At 47.0% G+C, this 19,126-nt stretch overlaps 1 protein-coding gene across 7 annotated transcripts in view; it reads right to left on the bottom strand.

The window, feature by feature from the left end:
* The window catches only part of WDFY4 (WDFY family member 4), a 266,523-nt gene extending 247,953 nt beyond the window's left edge, over positions 1-18,570 (bottom strand). For 2 of the 7 annotated variants that reach the window (XM_032313629.1, XM_032313630.1), the window contains exon 1: positions 18,401-18,570. The gene's annotated coding sequence lies outside the window, so the exon portion shown is untranslated. Of the gene's footprint in view, positions 1-17,860; positions 18,197-18,400 lie in introns of those variants that run through there. The other 5 variants (XM_032313624.1, XM_032313626.1, XM_032313628.1 and 2 more) reach the window with 4 other exon arrangements.
* Positions 18,571-19,126: the final 556 nt, after the last annotated feature.

The raw sequence follows: 19,126 nt of genomic DNA, 5'->3' as shown, positions 1-19,126 counted from the left end.
AAAGGCCAAGTAAGTAGAGGGGATATGTGCAACTGTCACCAACATTTGTACAGGCCTGTAATTTTATATCTTCAGTGGTAACTCCCTTCTACCGCATGAGTCTGAAAGGATATAGGTTCTTTACTCTCAGCATTATTTGGTTCACATTCCATATTGTCAGAGAACTTTGTCCTCAAAAGGACTCTTCAATTACCCCCCCTCACCCCATGCTAACTTAAAAGAGTTCCTTTTTTAACACACACAGGGATGATGTGCACAAGCCGCAGATCTTGGTTCAGTAGGCAGGCAGACAAGAACTTATGTGGTAAAAATAGCCAAAGACCAATTTGCCAAAAGGGTGAGCTCGAGAAGATGCTTTGATTTGTGTCCTTGACTTTTCAACTACCCTTGTCTTTAGTTGAGTCATGACTTAGTCACAGCACAACAAAGATTTGTTTGTTGCATGTCAGGAGTATAGGAAACTCCACATGGTGCCCAGAACGTTCAGGCTTCCTGCAAAAAGCCCTCCCTGACCACAATGTCACCCTGTAAAAGTCCTTTCTGGAATCTGGCCAGTGACCAACAACCACCAGTCATGGGGTAGGAACCAGAGGGATGGGCACAAAAAGACGGATCCACCAGTGTTCTGCTCTGTGCTACAGCAGCTCAGGGTGTGTGTCATGTTTTATCTTTTCGCCCAGCACACACCCCCTGCAGGCTAGAATGGGAGTGGTTGAAGGGTCATAGGGCCAGACGCACCACCTCTCTTTGAAACATTCTCACCCTTTACATACACAACTCCATGAGTCCCTGAGTCCCTAGTGCTTCTTCCAACATACATGCTTATTACTCTCAAACTTCATTTTCTTATTACAAAAGCCATGTAATTTCAGTGTCAAAACAGGAAAGGAACCAAGTATCAGGAAGACAATCAAGTAGTAAAGCAAAAAAACAAACCAGCCTGGAAAATTCCCTGAGCAGACAGAACCAGTTTAGTCATACAAGCAAAGCTTAATTTAACTTATTTTGCAAAACTAACTTGACCTCAGTTGTTTCTTGCTTACACATCTGGAAATCAGAAGCAAAACTTAAACTGTTTTCCAAGATTGATAGGAGGCAACCACTGACCAACTGCCAGTCGTTGAAGAAAATTCTAACATTATAACCTCTCGCCGTGAAGAATAAAGTCACCACTTTCTCACTATATAAGCTGCTTTATAACAATAAACCCCTGAGCCTCATTCCATGTCCTGGGTTGAGTGTTTCCACTTCACAAACTGTCTTTTTTGGTGTGTAGACGATCAATTTTCACTAATTACTATTTCAGTGATGTATTGGTTTTACTTTGGCTGTTTCTGAGCCTTTGACACCATTTGCCTGTACCCAGAAAAATGACTGTTGTTATTCTAGCTTTTATTTATGTATACGTTGTTTAATAATAATAAAAATCCTCCTCATATTGTTGAAGCAAACTTTGTATTTACACTTTTGCTTTTGATGGTTGGCTGAGGCTTGGTGGGAGTTGGGTTTCCTTTGTTGGGTTGACCCTCAGGAGCAGGTGATGGGATGGCTCACATCCTGGCAGGCTTCCCTGACCTGGACCAGGCTCCTGTCTGCCTTTGTTGGTTTATTTACTTATTTCTTGGCCCTCCATTCCCCACTTGCATTTCCTTCTTCACCACCCTGCCCTTCCTGCTCCACTTGCTTCACAACATGGATCCTTATAAAACACGACACAGGTGACACAATTTCTGAAGACAGGCATTATGAGTTCCCCGACTGACCTTCTGCATCTTTTCTGCAGCTCACTTTTTCACTCAGCCATATGCCTTCAGACCGACCCTTGTGGGGCTCTGTGCTTGTCAACTTCATTCCTTCTAACTGCTGCCCCATGTTACAAAGTGGGTATCACATGCCTATTTGACTTGTTCACTCCGCAGCCATGGCCAGATTGTCCGCGACTTCTATGCTGCATTCAAGTTTGTTCTGGACATTCCCATGCATGTCCCTTCATGGGACTGCATGGGATTGGCTCCAGGTATGGACTTGGGAGCAGGAGTGCTGAGTCAAGGTTATACGCCTGCTTACATCAACTAAGTACCACCAACTAAGATGTTTCCAGAAAGCTGGCACCAGACCACACTTTGCCCACAGGCTCCTCTACCACCTCACCAATTACCCAGCAATCTAATGCCTGCCAATATGATTGAAGTAAAGTGATCCCTCATTGTCATTTTAATTTGCATTTCTCTAATGAGCCTGAGCATCACAGATGCCTCTTAGCTATTGGCACTTCTTTTTTTGGAAACTGACTATTCATAACCTTTGCTGATTTTTCCTTGCCTGTCTTTTGCTTATTGCTTTGAGGAAGCATATTCTAGAAACTTGTCCCTTGTTGGTTTTAAAAATCAAAAATACCTTCTCTCAATCCATTTTTCTAACAAATTAGTCCATAACATTTTTTTGTCACAAAAACAGATCATGAATATTTTCCATGTTGTAGATCCTCTACATCTTCATTTTGAATGACTGATGGTGACCATAGGGCCATGCTGATCATCATTCATTTAATTAATCTCCTACAGTAGTTTCAAATTACTCACTACTATAAATAATACTTCAATGATAGGCCTTATGTCTTAAGTCTTTGCATATATCCGTGATTAAATAATAGATTGTAATACATTCTTAAATCCCTACAAGGGAAATAGCTGAATCTTGACACATATTTCCAAACTGCTTCTCCTTAAACACTGCATCAATGCATAGTACTCTGACCAAGAATGCACAAGAGTTCACACTTTCTTACTTATTGTTTTTTTAATTCTTGCTCACTTGGTAGGTTAAAAAGCAATGGCATCTCTGTTGGCATCCCACCATGTATCTTGCTATACCGTGTTTCTGTCTGTCTGCTGCCCAGTCTCCTTCAGGGATCCCTGCAGTGGTTTTCTGGAGTCAGATGGCAAGTGTTCTCATTTCATGAGCTCCCTGTAGGAGATCTCCTACTCCCCTGAGAGCATATCCACTGATATGCTCTGTGAAGGAAGGCACTGCATCTGTGTCAGTGGTTGGCACTACATAGACATTCAACAAAATGTTACTATATAAATGGATGAATGAATGGATGAACTCATATACTGATGGCACCCAAACCTCTCTCTGCAGTCCAGACCCCTCCTCTAAACATTTTCTCTTTCCTCACTTCAAGATCTCTACTTGGATTTCCCCCAGACTCTGACAATCCCTATATGCCAACCACCCCACCATCTCATCTCCATCACCAACAGAACCCGTCCCAGGTCCAGCACAGACATCCCAATCCGCAGAATGACTATTAAAGCCAAGCTAAGTGTTGCCTCCAGCACATAAAAGTCATTTTGTAGCCACCCTTACAGGTACAACTAAGAGTTCCATTCAATAACACCCCTCTGGGGGCTTGCCACCCTGCCACATTTTAATATCAAGCCGGTGAAAAGATAAGGTGAAAATGTGGTCCTGGGGAAAGTGGCTGGCTATTCAGTGGAGATATCAGAAACCACTTCAGATTTCCTCTGAAATTAAGAAGTTGTATTTACTGAAGTGAAACATTTGAAACGCATTCTCTTGAAGAGAGATGTTTTCAAAACAAGAATTTCTAACAAATGGGGATCCATGAAATCCCAGGGAGAAGTTGTCTGACTCAATTGTCAGACTGTGGCCATCCCCCACCCTGGTTCTGCCCATCACCCTAGACCTACTTTATTTGTAAGAGGAAGGTAACAGGGAGCAACTAACCTCTCAGGGCTATGTGACAAATGGCAAGAAGAAATCATTCTAATCATTCTAATCATCTAATTCATTATCAAAAGTGCTTTCTTACCTCTGTGAGAAGGTGCTAACACTTTCGTATTCTGGGCAAAATGGAGTAAGTCGGGAGGAGGGTCACTGGGATAGGGCTGGGTTTAGGTTGAGGCAAATTAAGACACTCACCTCAGGCACAAGATGTAAGGGGACCCCAAAAAAAATCTCAATAGCCAAGATACATAACATTTTAATGCAGTGTCTATAAAAATCAAAATTAATGCCAAAAAATCCATGACGAGCGAACATCAAAGTTTCAAAAAGAGACAGAGTCTCACCCAGAAGATGCCTGACCCCACCCACTGGCCTCCCCTGATGATAATGGGGGCTGAGGGCATTTTGTCACAAAAATCAATAAGTTGACCAAACACCACTGCAAGGCCCAAACTTCCATAGACTCGACCCTAATACACACACCATAGCAGTCACGAGCAGAGACTCGGAAACAAGGCCTCTCCAGCTTGAATCAACAGGCTTAGAACAAGTAAATGAAACATCTCATTCCTGTGTCCTCATTTATAAAATGAGATCATAACAGGATCCCTCACAGGGGTCCAGGATTAAGCTAGTGTTTGGCACGTGTCACCATTAGGAAGGAGGGGATGGACGATCATTTACTGGTGCCTCTCTAAATGCCTGCACACTTCTCATCATCTTCCTACCCTCCAGCATTGTCAAAGGGATCAGCCTCTGTCTGCAGCTGGTACTGAGGCTCAGAGCAGGGAAGAGACCAACCCAGGGTCCCACTGTCCGTCAGCAGACAAGGCAGAGTCCATCCTGGGTCTGCAAACAGCAAAGCACACAGGAGGCTAAGCTCAAACAAGGGCTGGTGTGAAACCCTAGGTAGATGGTAGGGCTTGGACTCCTGCTTGGCAGGTAGCCTGGGTTGAGGGAAATGTGCCTCCCTACAAATATTTCTTGGAGAGGTAGAGGTTTGCTGGGTGGAGCAGGGCTGCAGTACGGTCGGGGCGAGGTAAAGGGAAAGACGGCTTTGGCAGACCCAGAGGACTGGAAGCTGTGGGGGGTGTCCCGGGGGTCTCCAAGCCCCCTCTCTGCCAGTGAGCTGTTTCCCAGTCAGGCTCAGGACATGTCACACAAAGCACAGTTTAGTCACGGTTCCTCACACAGCCAATCAGGCAGGCCAGAGGCCTTGCTTTCCTGCAGCCTGAGTGAGGCAGCAAGAGAAAGGCACGGGGCAGGAAGCTGCCCACTCCTGTCACCTTCAAACTGAGGGGAGCCTCGGGCTAGGACAGGAGTCACAGGGCAGAGGTTCAGTCCCAGCTGGGCTGCTGCGATGCCTTCACCAGGTTATTCCCCCTCTCCGACACTAGCTTTCTCCTCATTGAAATGGTCTTGGTGATCTCAGTTCTCCCCTCTGGCCTTTATGCACTGACCACAGAAGAGACGTGGGACATGAGTCCATGTGGACGCACTGGAGAGGTGCCTGAGTGGGCTGAGAGCCTGGGGCTGTGCATGGTGGGCAGGTGCAGGAGAGGAGTTCCCTGTCCGTGCCCGTGTGCAAGGAACCAGAGGCGGATCTACAGTAACAGCACGGGGAGGGGTTCCCAGGGAGTGTCCACATGGGCCCCCCAAGATAGGTGTCACTGCCCATCCGCGCTCCTACCCCACCTGCATAAATCCATAGCATCATTAGAACTCTGCTTTGGGATGCGTCAGAAGCACAGGGCCCAGGGCATCTGGCTCGCGGCTGCGTGCTGGAGAGTCAGCTGGGCTGCTGATGTTTGGGCAGCGAAAGCACCATTGACCTTTTCTTCCCTGACTTTCTGTGGAGTGATTTGCCAACAGGTGAAACCTCAGGATATAAGATAGGATTTAGCAGCCCTCGGAGCTAAGGCGCCGGGAAGCCATTCGAGGGAAAACGGAGCAGGAAGTTGCTTGGAGCTGCTCTCTAACAGGGCAGGTCACAGGGAAGACTCAGTGTCTTCCATGGAGAAGCCCAGACTTGGTGACAAAGAGCTGTGATGGTGCCATTCAAGATGGAATTCCTCCTCATTTCTCCTCAGCCTATGTGACTCTGCCTCCGCGCTGTGCACTCTGGGTAGAGGCAAACCTGTTTCCCTTCTACATCACAGGCAATGGCCCCCCAGGCCCTGGAGCTGGGGGCACCTCTAAATCAGACGATACACAGCAGAACAGCAGCTTTCCATGCATGGCTCTACGTGATCTGTTTTCCTTTCCACTCGTAAGTCAGTTCCTCGCCACATGTCAGCGGATCCATACTCTCTTGCTCCTGTGTCAGCAAGGACCTGGCCTTAACCTAGAGCCCTCAGAAAATAAAAACAAAGCCATTCTTGTTCCAAACACATGGGCAAGGTGGGGTGAGGTCTCACTTCCTCTTCCCCACCATTTCCTGCTAACAGGAGAGCTTACGAGTTAAAAGTGAATTGAAAAGAAGAAGCTGTTGTAGAAGTTCTAGTAATATAGAAGCTCTGCTCCCTCCACAGCCTAGCGTAGCTAACCAGAAGAACTGAGCCAGATTGCAGAGAAAGACAGCACTGACATACCAGGATACGCCTATTAGAATGTCTTTAAAAAACAAGTAAACACAGATTGTTAATTATTGGCAAGGATGCATCCTGGCTGATGGGAATACAAGTGGTCCAGCCACTTTGGAAAGCAGCTTGGCAGTTTTTTTAGAAAGTTGAAGATATACTCACCCAGCAGTTAGGCTCCTGGATGTTTACCCTAGGAAAATAGAAACTTACCTTCATATAAAACCTACACATGAATGTTTATAACAGGTGTATTCATAGTTGCTCAGACCTGGAAACAACCAAAATGGCCCTGAGCGGGTGAAGGAACAAACAAACTCAGGTATATCCAGACAATGGGATGTTTCTCCCCAGTAAAAAGGAACACACTACTGACCCACACAGCAACCTGATGGACCTCAAAGTCTTATAGCAAGTGACAGAAGCCAGTCTCAAAAGACTACATACTGTGCTATCCCATTTCCGTGACACTCTGGAAAAGGCAAAACTCCAGGAACAGAAACTACAGCAAGGGCATGAGCACCTGTGTGGTGTGATGTGGACAGGAGACAGCGATGTCACCGTCCCTTTGCTTCTGCCAAAGCAGGCCCCCAAAACAGAGACCTCTGAACATGGAACGCACAACCTCGTTCCCTGCCTGCCCTGCCCAGGGTCCACACAGCCGAAGCACTCAGGATGGCCACAGCTGCAAACCATCCTATAGCTTCTCCATGGTCCCCCAGACAGCCCTATCCATATACACTCCCTCCAGCTCCCACTTCCCTCTCCTCATACCACCACATCTCACACCTCATCTGGATGCCAGGGCGAGTACCAGCTGTCCGTGAAGGAGCAAGATGAGAAGGGACAGAGCTTGGTCATTACGGTCGCAGGGTCTCCTTAGAGGCTCCTCAGGGCCTGAGACTTCCCACAGAGTCTGCCCCAAGCTCCTGAGAGCCAGTGTTCCCGAGAGAGCTCTGATCTCCCTCTGAGCTCAGCAGCACGGTGGAACCCTCTGCGGGACAGCCCTTCCCTCGGCCCTCAGTGTTTGCTGAGCAGACACCATGCAGCAGCTGCAACATCGAGCTGTACCTTCTTAGGGGCAGGGAGGAGCCAGATCTGGGGTTGTGGGTAAGAGAAGCACCCCCCACCTGTCTCTGCAGCTGAGAACCTACCAAAAGAGGACCAGACGTGCAACTGCGGACAATGGGTCCTCAAGAGAAAGAGGTCATGGGTAGCATGTGGAAAGGGATGTTCCTCCTGCCTCTCCCCATCCTGCTGCGGCTGCTACTCCAAAGGGCTTCACGATTGTCGTGGCCCCATCTGCACAGGCCAGGGCCAGCCAAAGAGCCAGAACAGGGCAGTGAGCAGGAAACAAGGTCAATGCAAGCAGACAGGCTCTCTGGAGAGGAGAAGGGAGCCCAGGAAATCACAGTGCAGCTAAGTCAAGAAGGACCAGGAGAGTAGACTGAAATGGTCATGGTGTTCTAGATAATGAGATCTTGAAGGTGTGGGAGAAGAGATAAACAGATTGTAGAAATAAACAGATTCTATACAAACAAATTCTAGAAAAGTTATTCCTGTCTGGCACTAAGCCAGGCCAGGAGCAGGGAGAAACGAGAAGCAAGAAGAGCCAGGGCCTCAAGTACACCCCAGGTATAGGCAAGGAACGCTCTGGCCACGAGGGTCATGGAAACACAGAGGCAAAGGAACGTCTAAGAGAAGGTGACGGCATGAAGAATGGCTCAGTGCATCTAGAAATAGAGCAATCCGCACCAGCCCAGGCCACACACCGGAACCCCCCACCCAGTGGGGCCTTGCTCCTTGAAGAGGACCACTTCATTGGTCTGGGTGGGGCCCCAGCAAACGTGTTTTCTACAATGTCCCAGGTGTTTTCGATGCATCCCCAGGAGAGGGAAGCTGCCTGGGAAGAAGTCGCAAGGCCCTGGAGGAGTACCTTGCTTAAGAATCCCTGAGCAAGGTGATCCCAGAGCTGTGAGTGGAGGCCAGATGAACCCCTGGGCCGACTGTGACTAGTAAGACACCATCACCACCCCGAGCTTGGAGTTTTGGGCCAAACCTGACTCATTGCATCCCCACCCAGCTCCAAGGGCAGACCCAGAGCAGCCTCAGACAGATCTGATTCAAATCCTAGCTCTACCTCTCGCTAGCCTTCTGCCTTCGTGACTTACAGTCTCTGAACCTCCATGCATGCACCTGTAAAATGGGGGCAGTATCTTCTCACCAGACTGTGGAAAGAATTAAGCACATGAATATATGTGAGAGGCCACCCAGCACAGTCTAGATGTCTGCACAATGCCCACACATCTTGCCTTGTGGCTAGCAGCACCCTGACCCCACTCCACAAACATCCCACCCTAGCCTGCTCCCTTTGTGTGTGTTGTTGCCTTCAGGCTCCTGAAATCTGCCTGCCCTCCCTGGAGGAACCTAAAGCCAGATAGCTCCTGTGGGTGTGCTCTGGAGCCTTGGGTCACTTTTTAGGGTCCATCCCCAAAGCCAGGGCAAGCTGGACCCCACCCTAGACCTGGCTTCTCTTCTGTATCAGCCCACCCCTGGCCTGTCTGCTGACAGTGTCCTATCTCAGATTTTCTCACAACGAAGCACTGGCTTGAAAGGAGAGCAGGATACTTGGTGGATTAAATCGAGGCTTCAGAAGTATGTCCTGGGATTCGCAGAGACAAAGCTAGAAGTGGCGAGTTGGCCATCTTAAAGATAAAAAGTGGAAAACAGGAGCAGGAGTGCGTTCCCCAACAGCCAGCTCCAGGGCGAGTACAAGAGCATGGGTAGTGGCAAGCGTCCCTGTAGACAGTGGCTGATGGGACAGTAGAACAAGTAGTGTTGGAGGTTCCCTGAGAGGCTTAACAACCAGTTCCAGCGCAAGGACCAGCAGCGGCCTGGGTGCTGCCCCAAGTCCTCTTCAGTTAGCAAGTGTCCCCACCTCCTCCATCAGCCGAGGGCAAGGAGCTCCCACTGGCAGAGCACAGCAGAGCCCACCCACAAGCCTACATCCTGCCTCAAATGACTCGGTTATTTCCAGAAGTTGAGGAACACCCCCATGAAGACTAAGATGGGGACTCTGATTGACAGGAACTGGGTGGTTTGCACCTGCCCCGACCATTGTTAACTTCCTTTTTTCTGATTCCAGGCCAAGCACTCCCATTTAGCACACACCTCTGTGGTTTGTGCAACAGTAACAGAATGTAGGAACTCGCCAGGTCCTGCAGGAGGGTCCCTGGTTTTGTATTTCGGTATGTGCACTGACTTCCACATTGCCCGAAATAGCCAGGGAGCAGTTCCCCTGGCCAGACCCTCCAAGCTTAGCTGCAACAGAGCTGTCACCGTCTGCACAAAGACATGGGCTAGAGACAGCACAAGGAACAAAAGGCCCAGCCCCCATCATCAGGGAGCTGCTCCGCTGCTAGTCTGTGGCTTGCTCTCCAACCTAAGAAGTGCGGGTCAAGTGTACGTGGCTGTCCCTGGATGAGCATCTGCTGGCAGAGCTGTCCGTGATCTCTAATCTTAGAAAAATTGTAAGGTAGATATCGTTATCCCCCTGACATAAAGGCGGAAAGCAAGCCACAGAGAAATTGACACGCAGAGAAAATTGGGAACTTGTCTGAACTCAAACTGCTAATAAGCATCAGAATCAAGGACAAACCCAGACTTTTCTGACTTTGAAGCCGACCAGGGTGGCCCGACAGTCAGCAACAGCGGTGAGAATATATGTAGCTGGAAGGTCTTACTGCCAACAGCCCCGAAGGGGTTCCCCAGCTGGATCTGCGAAGATGCTGCTGGTCCCTGGCCGGAGGTCTGGTGTCCAGTCTGCTGTGTGGCCCCAGCTCCCGCTGCAGGCCAGCTGGCCCAGAACAGGGTGATCTCACCACCCCCAGAGGCAAGAGCTGAACTCTGGGAACCACAGAGGCTGACAGTTCATGATCCTGGGCACAAGGTGGCCACCCGCTGGCCGGTCCCTCTGGGGCTGCCACCTGCAGCACACCCAGCATCAACACTCAGCCTCCAGAACAAGCTGCCGGAACTGTGGCTCGATACAGCTTTCTCTGTGTGGCCGGTTGTTGGATTAGTAAACAGGGAAGGAGCAGAACCGCCCTGGGTCCACGCCCTGGCCTTGAAAGCTGACACTCAGGGGTGCAACAGGCGTGGGCTCCCCCTGGCCTGCCTCCCCACAGAGGGCAAGCAACCCATCTCATCCATTTGGGTACTTTTTTGAGGTTCCTTGCTTCCTTCTGATCCTCCTCAGTGCCATTCTCGCATTTCCTGTGCATGTAGAACTAGGTTTGGGTAAGAAGATATTTCCGACACAACCAGAAACTCACTAGGCTGTAGGATGCTATTTCTGGTTAAACACTTATCCAGGGGTCAGAAGAGAAATGTAAATCCTCTGAACATGAAGCTGATTTGAAAAGTAAAACTTCATCGGCCGACACCCTTCCAGAGCCTTATTCTGGGTGCTTCGTGTTACAGGTGGGGAAGTGAGTCGCCTGCACCCCTGAGTGTCAGCTTTCTCCCACCCTGTCCACCTGTCTCCCACTTACCCCACAGCGGCAGACCGGGGAGCACAGCTCCGACACGGCACTCCCTTGCTCCAGTGTCTTCAATAGTCCCCGTGTTCTCAAGGAGCACTCCCAAGCTCTTGGCCCTCAGGGACATAGCCCAACCTCCTTCCTTGCCTCACTTCTCGCCGCACCTCCAATGCGGTCTGGCCAAATGAACTGTCCACTCATAATCTGATCCTTCGCCTTTACTCAGGATTCTCTCCCTGGGATGCCCCTCCTTCAGCTCCACAGAACCCTTGCAAACACAGCTCCTGGCTGCCTCCGTGGCCAGGCATCCCCGATGCCACAACTGAGAAACAACCCTCTTCTCTCCAACTTCCAAACTCCTCCCGCCACTGAGCCACCTTGTGATTAGAAAGTAGTCACTACCAGCCCATAGTGAAGCGGGAGAGCGAGGCTCTTGCCTCACAGAGTCCAAGAACGAATCTTGCGGATGAAGGAGAGTGAGCAAAGTGATAGAATTGTTTTGAGCAAGGAAAGGGCAAAAGATCTCAGGAGTGAGAGGGTCGCAAACCAGCAAGTTGCCACTGAGGGCTTTTGTGGTTGGTCTTTTATTGAAAAGTGACCAAGGAACTTAAATCTTGTTAAAGTCTCTACCACTGATAGGACCATTGAGTAAGGACTGCGGTAACATCTTCAATGGCTTACTTCTTCTTTACGGCTTGGTCATTCCTTGCGGTCACAATGTGACCCACCTACCACTGACTCCCAGGGCAGGGTGGTCTGGTTTGTTCTCTTAACTCTGGTTGTGTTAGGCTTCAGCATTTCTGGATTTGGGGTGAGCCTGATCATGTGGCCCCCTATATGAGCCTAGTCACTAGCCCCCTACCTATCCCTTCCGCCCTAGATCCCCTTCCCCCCCTTACTCAATGACAGCACTTCCCAGTCTCCAATCCTACACCCACACTACAGATCTCACTTAGTAATTACACCAGGTGCTCAGGATTATGATCACCTCCAGGTCCAGGGGAAAGGGGGAGCCTGGTAGCCAAAGCCACTTGTGCCGGGACACTACGTGTGGAGTCAAGCAGAATAAAAGTGAGCGCTTCATAATTCCCAAATCTAACAATACCTACTGCCTGTAAGAACTGGGGCGCCCAACACGTTCTTCCCTGTGTGATCATCAGGCATGAATACACTTTATCTTCCTCTTTCCTGTATTTCCTCCACTCCAGGTTTCTATCAATTATAAAATGACACAATTATTTAATTACATGAGGGGAGGGGATCCTCACATTAAATACACATGCCAAAATTGAGACTATTCAGACACTTTAAATTGTGCAGGGAAAGAAGTATTTCTTGGAACCAAGGTGATGTTTTCGAGGGGAGAGTCTGAGATCCCCTCTGCAAGGGGAAGCAGTGGAATCACTGGGGGGGGGGACTTGCCCCCCATTAATTTACATAATTAAATGTTTCCTGGAGGCAGGTATGTGAAAAGGAAAACCAAAAGTTACCAGGCTCTGTGTACTGATTGCAAAGTATTGCCCTGCTTTGTTTGGTTGGTTTTTTTCCCCTTTTGGTTATATGGACTTCTGCCCATCCCCACTGGATTCCTCTGGTTCTTTACTCACCCTTCGTTCCCTACAAGGATGATGGCAGTCCCTCCTTAGCACCGCACTCCCACACCCACCCCTGCAGCTGCTGCACACATGCTGGATGCAAGGAGAACGTGAGAGCCTCATGCACTCACGCATCCGTGGAGAAGGTGGACAACGCCACCCAGCCCAGTAAAGGGGTGGTCTGCATGCTCTGGCAGAAACACAGAAGGAGGAATCATTGGGCCCTGCCTTTAGTACGTCCATCTCGCTGCCTGCTGTCCCTCGAGCCTCCATCTGGTCCACACCCAAAGAGTGGGAGGAGGAAGCCATGGGTTCACTGTAGTGCACTTCGACCTTACTCTTTTTTTTTTTTAATTTCTTTTCAGTGTAACAATACTCATTGTTTTTGCACCACACCCAGTGCTCCATGCAATCGTGCCCTCTCTAATACCCACCACCTGGTTCCACCAACCCTCAGATTGTTTTTCAGAGTCTATGGACTCTGATATGGACTGCCCAACCTCACTAACAGTTTCTTCATGTATGCATCTTTATCTCTTTGTATCCTTTAAAAAGCCATATCCGAGTGCTACTTGGGTGATACTATTATTATTATTGCTATTGTTATTATTATCATGTTAAAAACACAAAGACCAACAGATAAGTCCCTTTTCTTCTGCATGTTACTTTCCATGTTGAAGCATATTTGATTTATAACTGATGTATAAACCGTTTCATTGTATCAATCGTCTATCATCATATCATAAACATAGTCTATGTTGCCTTGTCCCTTAAATGATCAGGTTTAATGACCAAGAAGCATGCTCTTGGTCTATTGCCTGTAATTCATTCTCTTGCTCCCTAATCACGGGATGCTTGGGGTGTCTCGGTTGCTATTATGGGCGATGCTGGAATAAAAAGGATCCCCACGCAATCTTTTTGTTTCCTGTGAATCATCGGGGAAGATGAATTTTCAAAAATAGGATTAACCATTTGCTAAAGGGAAAGAGCAGTTTCCAAACTTCTGCCAAACCTTGATTATTTCTCTCCAGAAGTGTTTCCTCAACTCATGGTGGTGGTAGCAGCTAATTCAAATGGCACAGGTTTTAAGTTCAAATCCCAGCTGACTTACTTACTGTCTGAGGATGAAGGACCTTACTTCTCTAAGCCTCCATTTCCTCATCTGTAAAATGGGAGTAATGGAACTGAGCTCATTGTGGGGATTAAAAAAGATGGCAAATACCAGGACCCTGCCCAGTGTCTCTTTATTTTAAGTATTAAATCCCTTCCTCTTACCCTTCATACTTTCTTTCTCCCTGGAATTATTTGGGACAAATGGCTTTTCACCTCCCTGGTTTCCCATCCTTCTTGAACTGTATTTCCCATAAAAGCCTCTGGCCATGGAACATGAAATACCTCTGAACCGTACTGCCCAGAAGAAATACCAAGCCAGCCACGAATTCAGACCACGTGCGTAACTTAAAATTGTTCTGGTAACCACATTTAAAAAGTAGAAATAAAGAGCTGGAATTAATTAAGCCATTTACTCAAATATATTTTTATTTAACCCAGTATCTCCAAAATATTATTTTCAATATGCCATCAATATTTTTAAGTATCAATTAGATATTTCACTTCACATTTCTTTTTCTTGTTGTTTGAAACATCTTTGATATCTGATGTGCATTTTATACTACAGCACATCTCAGTTTAGACTGGCCATATTTCAGGTGTGGTTAGAGGCTTCTGTGTTAGATAGCACAGGTGCAGACTTGGAGATCTAAGATTCTAACAGGTGTGCAAATGCTTCAGGCCATCAGCCAAAGGCTTAAGAGTGTTGCCTGGAAAATCTCTTCAGGTGCAAAATGCACATGTATTTTGATAGTTTGCATAACAAATGGAAATAGATGCATGTCCTCACTTGGAAATAAGTAAATAAATGTAAATAAATAAATTTTAAAAAGCTCTATAGTGTGGCTCAAGAACTCCAAGGAGCTCACCTTTTTTCTCTCCCTCCTGCACAAGATATCTGCCCCTTGCCCCCCAAAAGACCAAGCTGGCTTGCTTTCCTACTGTGAAGGTCACATGGGGACAGGAGGTGCCGAGACTTCATTTCTACACTTAGTATCTAATATACATCTCTACCTTTGTCTGTTCAAACCTTTATCCTGGAATAACCATCACTTTGCAGATATGTTCTTTCTACCCATGACCTAGCTCAAAATAGGACGATTCAATTCCCCCTGTTGCTCTGGAGTCATCAACTTCCCTCTCCCACACACTACACTTAAAACATCATCAAATCTCATACTCAGAAAGTATCTAGAATCTCAGCACTCTGATCACTTCCCATTATCTCTAGTATCACTTTGGAAAGAGCCAACAATACATCTAGCCTGAATTACTACAACATTCTTTTAACTGATAGTCTTGCTTCTTCCTTTGCTACCCATAGAATAGCTTAAATGATTCTTCTTTAAAATGCAAGCATGCATCAGTGAGTGCGAAACACATATTTTTAGTGACAATTAAAATTATATAAAAATACACACTACTTAGGAATAACTCTAAACAAAATATGCACTATTTTATAAGGAAAATTATAAAACTTATTTAAATATTTAAAAGAACATCTAAATAAATGGTACAAACCATGTTCATGAATTGGAGAAGTCATTTTCATAAAAATGGTTTAGCTCTCCAAATTGCATTTTCAGTCAAACCTAAACATAGCTTTTTTGTAGAGTCTGATAAACTGTCCCTAAAATTCATATGAATGTTAGAATTTTATGAATTCCTACCAAGAATGACAAGACAGAGTGGAAGAAGAAGAAAAAAAATAGTTCTTTTCAGATATCAAAATCTGTTATAAGCCTAGAATTAATCATATCATATAGCACTGTCAAAGAGATAAACAGACAGACAGTACTGAGAGCCCAGAAACAGAACTTCATATACATGACAAGGTGATTCACAACAGAGTGGGTGTAGATAAGTGGCTGAAGAATGGCCTTTTTATTTTTTTTTTTAATTTTTATTTTTGAGAGAGAGAGAGAGTGACCACAAGCAGAGAGAGAGGGGCAGAGGGAGAAGCAGACTCCCCATCAAGCAGGGAACATGATGCGGGGCTCAATCCTAGGATGCTGGGATCATGACCTGAGCCGAAGGCAGACGCTCAACCAACTGAGCCACCCAGGTGCCTAAGAATGGCCTTTTTAAGTATAGCTAACATTTTTGGTTATCCATATGGGAAAAACAAAATAAAATAAAACATTACCCTTTATCTCATGTCATACAGAAAAATCATTTTTAGATGAGGGATTTCTACATGTGAAAGGCAAAATTATAAAAGAAAATAATAATGCAAGAGAATAATTGTATGCCTTCATAGTGGATAAGAATTTCTTAGATAATACACATATATCATAAAAGAATGTATGGATAAATGACTCATTTGAGATTAAGAAATCTGATCATTAGCAGAAATTGCCAAGAATGTAATGAGACAAGGCACAAACAAGAGTAAAATATAATATATATATATATATATCTGACAAAGGATTAATACCCAAATATGTATTAAATTCTAGAACATCAGAAGGGTAAAGAAGACAGATGGTGTCAACAAGAAATGGACAAAAGATCTGAACAGGAAAAGGGATCCACAATAGCCAATAAGCATATAAAGAGATGCCCAACCTTAGTAATTCAGGAAATGCAAATTAAAAGTCTAGGTAGATTTTCATTCTCACTAGATTGGCAAAATCAAAACTTCAGCATATCAAATGTTGGTGAAGATATAGAGCCACAGAAACGTTTACGGATTGCTGATAGGTGGGTAAAATGGTGCAGCTGGTTCAGAAAAGCAATTTGGTATCATCCAGTAAGGGTGAAGATTGTACACCTACCAATTCCACTTTCAGGGCTTACACCTTAGGGAATTCGTGCACACCTACCCTGGGATATATGTGCAAGAAGCGTCCTAGCAATACCTAACAAGTGCTAGAGCTCCTAACAGCTTATAATTAAAAAAACAAGAACAAAAACCTAAAAAAATCCCAGTGTCCACCAGAATTAACTTGGGGACATATACTGAGGTTTATGTATATATCACAGAATATTATACAGCAAGCAATACACATGAATGAATCAGAAGCACATGCAACAATACAAAGGCGTTCCAGAACCATACCGTGGAGCAAATGAAGCACATCTTAAAAGACTTAAAAAATTCCTATTTACAAAGTCCAAAAAACGTGCAAAACTAAGTAGCACATATTTAGCAATTTAAACATGTGAGGTAAAATTAGAAAGAAAAGCAAGGGACCAATAATCCCCAAATTCTGGACAACCATATTCTCTGACAGGAGAGAGAGAAACCAAGCCTTTGAATGACCTCAAAGACACTGATGATTAAAAAAACAAAAACATGGGCGCCTGGGTGGCTCAGTGGGTTAAGCCTCTGCCTTCGGCTCAGGTCATGATCTCAGGGTCCTGGGTTCGAGCCCTGTATCAGGTTCTCTGCTCAGCGGGGAGCCTGCTTCCCCCTCTCTCTCTGCCTGCCTCTCTGCCTACTTGTGATCTCTGTCAAATAAATAAAATAAAATTTAAATTAAAAAAAAAAAAAAAATAAAAACAAAAACACTTAGGTGATATTTCTTATATCCTATACACTGTTTCTAAATTTTCTTTTCTACCTACTCACCATTTAGAAGCGCCCTGTCTGGGGAGAACAGCCCAAATCCTCACACTGGACAGGAAGGCCCTCCCTCACCTGACCCCGTGGCATCCCTCTCTGGCCAGGTCACTGGCCTGCCCTCACCACTCTCTACCCGGCTATTCTCCCCCCAGACCCCCACCAGGCCTCCTGCAAGGCACCTTGACGTTCTCTAGTCCCCTGCCCCAGAATGATTCTCAAAAATCACAGGTTCCAGACTCTCCCTTCCTTCAGGGCTCCACCCAGAAGTACACAGGTTTCCAGCCTCCCGACCCCCCACTCCCAAACCCCTGCTCCCCATCCCAATGCAGCCCACGGCACCAAGCACCACTGGCCCCGTCTGCTGCCCCCGATGCCTTTAACAGTGCTGGGAGGAAATGGCTTCTGATAAATATTTCTCAAATAATTAAATGGATAATTTTGCAGAATATCATGTCAACATTAAAATACCCCTGCAAAGAGTAATACATAAAATCCCAAGTTGCTGAATTAGCTCCTTGTCACTTGAGAGAAGCGGGGACAAAGGATGAGTTCAGTGTTCTATAAGGTACGATTTCAGGAGAGAAAAGCAAATTCTCTGTGAGTCAGGTGGTCCACCTGACTCACAGAGACAATATTCAGAAAATATTGGCATTTCTAAGGTTTGTTGTGGTGATTCACATGAAGAAAGGGAGGCCTGAAGAGGCCCTTACTTACCAGACCCCCGGCAATGACCACCAGACCAGAATAAAGCTAGCTCTCTTTGTCCCCGGGAAGCGGCCCTCACAGCTCAACACCCTTCAGAGGCCTGTGGGGTTCTGGGCAGAGGAGCCTTACAGTCAGCCTCCCCTCTCCATCCCTGGGATTTAGCACAGACAGGCCCACGTCCAGCCTCTCTCACGTGTGGCAACATCACCTTCCTTAGCAGAACCTTGAGAAAGGACTTGACCTGAGGTAGGAGGATGAGGAAGGGAGCTGGAGCTCAGCCCAGCTCGGCAAACTCCAACAGGGACAGACACCCCAGCAGACCCATGCTTTCGAGTGGCCCCCGCCACCTGTACCACCCACCCGGCACACACTTTCGGCTCATCAGCCCACCTCCTAGCCCACATCCACAAGCCCAGACCAGGCACTGGTGGCCGCATGGACTCCCATGCCAGCTCTCCAGGAGGCAGCCAGAAGGCCCTTCCCTGACAGACAGGACCTCCATGCCTACCTCGGGCCCAGCGTGGCCTGGCCAAGAACAAGATGACTTACCCAGAGGTGTGGCGGTCAGGGACTGCCGACGTCAGGTGACATGGGTGCCCCCAGATCCAGCCCAAGCCCCTCAGGCCTGGGGGAAGAGGATCCGGCCAGCATTGTTAGTCTCCAACAATGTTTCACTATGAATCACTTGAGCTGCGTTTCTGCTCATTTCCTGGAGAAAGCAGAAGTGGAGAGTCAGCAGATGACCCAGACAGTAACACAACTGCCTGAGCTCTGGTGGATGACTCGGGCCCTGCGGGAAGGCCCCGAAGGGCAGGGTGCTCAGTGGTCAAGCAGTGCTGGCTGGAGCTGAGGACAGAGGAAAAGCTAGTGAGGAGTGGACACAGAATTTAGCCCTGTGCTGTCCAGATGGACTTCCCCCTTGGACCTCTGGTAAAATACAGACAATAGTGGTGCTTGGGCGAGTTTAGTCAGAGATGTGTCTAACAGGCATCCATGACATTGCATGGGGTCATCTGCCTCTTCTCACTCGGGTCCAGAGAGAGCTCTCCACTTGGAGTCTTTAATCCTCCATCCTCAGACCCAAGCTGTACTACGAACCAACGGAGTCCTCCAAGGCTAGATGGCCAGCTGTGGGTAACATTGAAGTCATGATGAAGGAAGACTTATAATAGGATGAACTTCTTTGAAACTCAGCAACATGGTGCTCTTTCCCTCGGGTTTATTAGCTTGAGTCATTTCCTATCAGCTCTCCACAACACCGTCCATGTAACATCA

This window comes from Mustela erminea, chromosome 14 (assembly GCF_009829155.1).
Source record: "Mustela erminea isolate mMusErm1 chromosome 14, mMusErm1.Pri, whole genome shotgun sequence".
Lineage (NCBI taxonomy): Eukaryota > Metazoa > Chordata > Mammalia > Carnivora > Mustelidae > Mustela > Mustela erminea.
The sequence above is the reverse complement of the archived record's forward strand: the minus strand, read 5'-3'. Positions and strand labels throughout refer to the sequence as shown.